The following is a 6,633-nucleotide window of genomic DNA, read 5'->3' as shown; positions in this document are numbered from 1 at the left end:
GAAAGCATTTAATTGGGGCTCGCTTACAGTTTCAGAGGTTCAGTCCATTATCATCCACAGTAGGGAGCATGGCAGTGTGCAGGCAGACAGGGTACTGGAGAGGTAGCTGGTAACAGGAAGTTGACTGAGACACAAGGCAGTATCCTGAGCACAGGAAACCTCAAAGCCCGCCCCCACAGTGACACACTTCCTCCGACAAGGCCACACCCATTGCAACAAGGCCACACCCCCTAATAGTGCCCCTCCCTATGAGCTTGTGGGGGCCAATGACATTCAACTACCACACATGAACATCAGAAGCCAGAGTTCTGTGTCTGGTGTTTGGCAGGGCCTGGGTGGCCAAGGGAGCTGAGAGAAAGTCCTTTTTCCTGTGGGAACTCAGTCCAGCTGCCAGTGAGTAGGGAGCAGAGCTGTGTCACTGGGCTTTCTGAAGGTTACTCCTGGCAACTTAGTTTGGCCTTGTTGTGGCCTTTGGCTAGGACCCAGTCTGCCCCAGGGTTTCTGTAGAACAAGAGCGAACTTCTGCCCAGGCTGGCCACAGAACCGACTGCACCAGGAAGCATGATGTCCTCCTTGAGAGGGCGAAGCTGTCGCCAGAATAAAGACAAGTGAGACCCAGGGCCCGCTGCCTCCCAAGAGAGGCCCAATTAGAGCAGTAAGCGGTTCCCACCAGAGCTCTGGCTGACCCTCAAAGGCAGCCACGTGGACAGGCCCCAGCAGGCTGTGTGATTAACCGCAGAAGCCTAGCTGCCTGCTGGGTCTGGCCTCTGGAGCATCAAAGGCAGGCAAATGCTGCCCAGGAAGAAGGCCAGCTCTCTCCAGCTCTCTCAGCTTCCACAGGGAAGGCAGCTGCAGTACCCAGCAGGAGGAGAGTGGACCCAAAGGGCTCCCAAGACCTCCTGGAGCCAGAGAGAAGGTATCATAGACCCAGGAAAGAGATGGCCCCACAGGTCCCTATCACTGCCTCCCAAGGAAGGCTTAGTCTTCTCCCAGGATGGGGGATGGGTGCAAACAAGCAAATGCCTTTCTGCTATCCATCTGTCCATTTGTTCATTCGTTCGTTCGTTCATTCATTCACTCATTCATCCATCCATCCACCCACCCACCCATCCATCCATTCATTTGTTCATCCATCTGTTCATTCATTCATTCATCCATCCACCCACCTACCCACCCACCCATCCATTCATCCATCCATCCATTCATCTATCTATTCATTCATTCATTCATTCCCCAAGAACCTCCACCTACAGAATACCTAGTGAACGACTCAATCTCAAAAATCTTTCTTCTATGGAAGTCAGATGGAAAGCAAATTAACCTGTGAGGAAAACAATCAGAGGCAATGGATCTGGGTTATGGGTACCAACTTGAACCCCAGCTCTGAGACAGGGTCTCATGTAGCCCAGGCTGGCCTCAATCTAGCTATGGAGCTGAAGATATCTTTGAACTTCTGGTCATTCACTCTCTACCAACTGCATGATGGGATTATAGGCTTATGTCACATGCCCAGTTTATGCCGTGCTGGGAATGGAACCCAGGGCTTCAGGCATGCTCAGGGCTTCAGGCATGCTGGGCAAGCTCCCCACCAGCTGGGCGAAATTCTTAGCCATGTGTCTATTTTTTCCCAGGCTGGTCTCAAACTCCCAGGCTGAAGAGATCCTCCTGCTTGCATGAGTTACCATGTCTGGCTCTTCCTGTTGGCCTGGTTTCTTCCTCTGTGAGGTGGTGGTAATTAAGTACTTGTAACACACAACTTAAAAGGGTTAAGTGAATCCGTAATTGTAGATTGTCCAAACTGTGCTTGCCTATGGTAAATGTCATATCAATATGTGTTAATTTTAAATAAGGCCTCTAGAGCTGGGGAGCTGGCTCCGCGGATAAACTGCTTGCTGTGCAAGCGATGAGGGGTCAGTTCAGACCCCAGCACCCACACCTGTAACTACAGTGCTGGGCTTGGGGTGCAGAGACAGGGGGATCCCTGGAGCTCTTGGCCAGCCAGTCTAGCTAAAACAGCAAGCCCCAGGTTCAGTGAGATAGCCCATCTCAAAACATAAGAGAAAACAGCAGAGAAAGACACCCAACCGTGACTCCTAGCTTCCACGTGTGCACGCAGAAGGGAGCCCCCCCCCCCCCCCGCATGTAAATACACTACACGATCACTCACAGGCACACACAGGAGAAGTTTCCAGCAATGATAGGTCTACGAGGAATCTGACCAGGAGTCTGGAGAGAAGGCTCAGCAGACGGCTGCTTTTCTAGAGGATCCAGGTTCGATTCCCAGCACCCACATGGTAGCTCACAATGCTCTGTAGCTCCAGTTCTGGGGGGTGGGAGGGTGTCCGGCACCTTCTTCTGGCTTGCTCGGACACTGCATGCATGTGGTGTACAGACACACATGTCACAAAACAGCATACACATGAAACATAAAATAAAATTTAGAAAAGAAAGTGATTTGGAGAATATGTGGGATAGTAGAGACTCTTAGAGGAGGTGAAGGTTGAGGTGATGTGAGCTTCGAGGCCGATTGAGATCATGCCTCATTTAAGAGCAGGGTCACATGATCATGTTTACCGCAAATCACTAGTGGGCTGTGATAAAACTCAGTGGGTAAAGGCTTTTGACACCAAACCCGAGGTCAGTCCCTGGGAGCCACGTGAAGAAGAGAACCAACTCCCAAAAGTTGCCCTCTGACCTACACAGGCACACACAATCAAGAAATAAAATATAACAAAAATAAATTTTAAAAATTCAAGCCAAATCACTGGCATGACATCAAGGATTGCCTTCAAGGCCCATCAGTCACTGACAAGAAAGGGACACAATTTCTAGAGCTAGGCGATGCAATATGGAGTTACCATCTGCATGCATGCGTGTAAGTTTAAGTAAAATTATTTGGAATCCAGGCTGGGCATGGCTGGGCACACCTGTAACCTAGCATAAGGGAGACAGAGGTAGGAGGATCGGGGATGTGAGTCCGTCTTAGACTCACAGTGATTGTCGCCCTGCATCTAGGTAGGCAGACTGATTCAGTTTCTCAGTTACACCAGTCACATTTCAAATGTTCAAGCCTGGGCTGGGGATGCAGCTCAGTTGGTAGAGTGTTTGCCCAGCATGCGTAAAGCCCTGGGTTCCATCCCCAGCACCAAATAAATCAGACAAGGTGATATGTGGGGTAACTCCTGTACATTGAAGGTGCACACAGAAGGACCAGAAGGTCCAGGTCACTCTCTGACATAGGGAGTTTGAAGCCAGCCTTGGCTACGTGAGATTCTGTCTCAAAACAAACATCAAATGCTTGTTTTATGTTGTGGTTAAGCTACTAATCTGGACGGCATTAACACAGAATAGTTTCTCCCACGCCTCACAGAAAGGAAGCTTGGCCAGAACTGTTCTAGGTAAGCTCAAAGGACAAAGATCAACTTTAAAATCCAAACCCCATCTTTGTCAGAAAACTGAGAAACAACAACTTTCAAACTCACAGTGGTAAAATGTGGAATGATAAAAAATATCTTTCGTTTTGCATTTTTTTTTCTCTGAGACAGAGTTTCTCTGTGTAACAGTCCTGGCTGTCCTGGAACTCACTCTGTAGGCCAGGCTGGTCTAGAACTCAGAGATGCTCCTGCCTCTGCCTCCCGAGTGGTAGGATTGGAGGTGTGTGCCACCACCACTGTTATCCTTTTATTTTTGTGTGCATGGTCCTAGGGTCTCCTGCTTGTTGGACAAATGCTCAACCAGAGTCCCATCCCACCCCCAATAATCATTACTTGTTTTATAAATTGACCAATGGCAATGAAGAAAAGTTTAAAAATAGATTTTTAAAAATGTGTTCATTTCATTTGTGATTGTTTTTGCTTCCTTGTCAGTATGTGCACCACATGCCTGTAATACCTGAGGAAGTCAGGAGAGGGCATCAGAGCCTCAGGTACTGGAGTTAGAGGCAGTTGGGAGCAGCCCAGTGTGGGTGATGGGGATTGAACCCTGGTACTCTGCAAGAGCAACAAGTGTTCTTAACCACTGAGCCATCTCTCCAGCCCCAACTCATGGATTTTCAAAACAGGTTACTAAAAAAGATTTTATTATGTATTGGATACTACTGCAAGATGACAACATTTTGAAGTTTTGGTACCATAGCAAGAATATGAGTATGAGGGTCAGAGGACAATTTTCAGGAGTTGGTTTTTTTTTCCATCATGTGCATCCAAGGGATCAAACTTAAGTCATCAGGCTTGGAGGCAAGGACTTTTATCCACTGAGCCATTTTACCCGATGACAGCATTTAAAAATTGGAATTAAGGGCAGCAGGTATGGTGGTGCATGCCTCTAATCCCAGCACTCAGGAGGCAGAGGCAGGAGGATCTCTGAGTTTGAGGCCAGTCTGGTCTAGAGTGAGTTCCAGGACAGCCAGAGTTACACAGAGAAACCCTGCCTTGAAACCCACCCCTCCCCCCAAAAAAATGGAATTAAAGAAATCAATCTAAGAAATGGTAAGAAAGAAGAAAATTAGGAACCCAGAAGATAAAGTGCATAGCAAAATGAGTGTTCAAATCCAAATTTATTAGTGATATAGTATTAGTAATGGAATGTTTCCATTAAACAATATTTCCATACCAGTAAAGTCATCCATATGTTGTTTACAAGATAAATGTCTGCAGCAAAAAGATACAGGAAGGTTGAAAGTTAAAAAAAAAAAAAAAGCAAGAAAAGACTAGACTATATACATTTGCAAACACTAACCTTAGGAAAGCTGCTGTAACCATAGCAACGTGAGATAAAATGGGCAAAGTCATTGTGCTAGTCAGTTTTTGGTTACTGGGACCAAATACCTGAGAAAAATAACTTAAATGAGCTGGGAATGTAGCTCAGCTGGCAGAGTGCTTGCCTGGTGTGGACAAAGTCAGTACTCAGCACTGCAGAAGCTGGGTGTGGTGTCACCTGCCTAATCCCAGCACTCAGAAAACACTGGCAGGGAAATCAGAAGCTCATGGTCATCCCACACAGTGAGTCTGAGGCCAGCCTAAGCTACGCGCTGCCTGTCTCAAGAAGGGTGGAGGGGTTCTCCTGAGGAGAGAGCTCAGTTGGGAAAGTGTTTCTGCAAAATCATGAGGATCCAAGTTCAGTTCGGGGCACCATCTTAAAAGCCAGGTATGGTGGTATTTGTCTGAAATTTCAGTCCTTGTGAGGCAGAGACAAGAGAAATCCTGGGGCTTGCTGGCCAGCAAGTTTAGCCAAAGTGACAAGCTCCAGGTTTAGTGGGAGACCATGTCTCAAAAAAAAAAAAAAAAAAAAAAAAAAGAAAGAAAAGAAAAAAAGGTGGAAAACAAAGGTGTAAGATATGCAGACTCAACATGCACACACATGCATGTGCACCTGTAAATGTGCACCTGTGTACATGCATGCTCACACATGAATGTATACCCACAAAACAACTTTCTGAAGGAAAAACTCGACTTTAGCTTGTGGGGTCAGAGCTTCTGGTTCACGGTCAGCTGACTTCACAGTTTCTGGGCTGCAGTGAGACAGAAGCAGGGTAGAATGGTGGGGGGAAGGGAGGGGCTGCTACCAGATGGCAGCCAGGAAGAGGTGGGAGAAGGGAAAAGAGACCCTCGAAAGCACGCCCCAGGGGCACTTCCTCTAACAAAGTCCCACCCTGGGCTGGGGAGCTGGCTCCGTGGCTAAATCTGGCAGAGGATTGGAGCTGGGTTCCCAGCACACACTGGGAAGCTCACAAGGCCCCTCCTCCTCCTTTCTCCCACCCTCCAATAGTTTCACTAAATTAAGACTCTACTGGGGTGGAGGGATGGCTCAGTGGTTAAGAGCTCTGGCTGCCCTTCCAGAGGACCTGGGTTCGATTCTCAACATCCACATACATGGCAGCCACACAACTGTCTGTAACTCCAGTTCCAGGGGATCTGAGATACTAGGCTTGCACAGGCTGCAGAACATTCATACATAGAAGTAAATGTACTTAAATAAATAAAAAGACTTTATCAATGTATTGTGTATGGTGGCAAACACCTTTAATCCCAGCACTTGAGAGGCAGAGGCAGGTGGATCTCTGTGAGTTCAAGGACAACCTGGTCTACAGAGTGAGTTCCAGGACAGCCAGGGCTACATGCTAGAGAGACCCTGCTTAAAAATAAAAAAAATAATAATACTTACCTGGCAGGGGAGATACCATGATCACAAAGGTGGTTTTCCCAGGGCGAGGCTTATCCGTTGCACTCCGGATGTGCTAAATTCGGGAAACTCGACTGCATAATTTGTGGTAGTGGGGGACTGCGTTCGCGCTCTCCCCTGTTAAAAAAGAAAAAAAAGGAAAAAAAATAAAAATAAATAAATAAGTACTCTATCAATGTGTCAACCTGCTGATCAGAGCATAAAAATAAAATTGCCTTCTTCTCCCTCTCTCTTTTTAAATTAATTAATTAATTAATTTATTTATTTATTGGTTTTTCGAGACAGGGTTTCTCTGTGTAGCTTTGTGCCTTTCCTGGAACTTGCTTTGGAGACCAGGCTGGCCTCGAACTCACAGAGATCTGCCTGGCTCTGCCTCCCGAGTGCTGGGATTAAAGGCGTGCACCACCACTGCCCGGCGTCCCACTGCTCTTATAACTTAATTTTACCTGTTTC

General features: G+C 47.1%; 1 pseudogene; it reads left to right on the top strand.

Moving 5' to 3' along the window:
* The first annotated feature begins 6,154 nt into the window (after positions 1 to 6,154).
* On the top strand, positions 6,155 to 6,300 carry LOC121831250 (U1 spliceosomal RNA; annotated as a pseudogene).
* The last annotated feature ends 333 nt before the right edge of the window (positions 6,301 to 6,633 follow it).

This window comes from Peromyscus maniculatus, chromosome 7 (assembly GCF_049852395.1).
Source record: "Peromyscus maniculatus bairdii isolate BWxNUB_F1_BW_parent chromosome 7, HU_Pman_BW_mat_3.1, whole genome shotgun sequence".
NCBI classification, from domain to species: Eukaryota; Metazoa; Chordata; class Mammalia; order Rodentia; family Cricetidae; genus Peromyscus; species Peromyscus maniculatus.
This window is presented reverse-complemented; position numbering and strand designations above follow the sequence as displayed.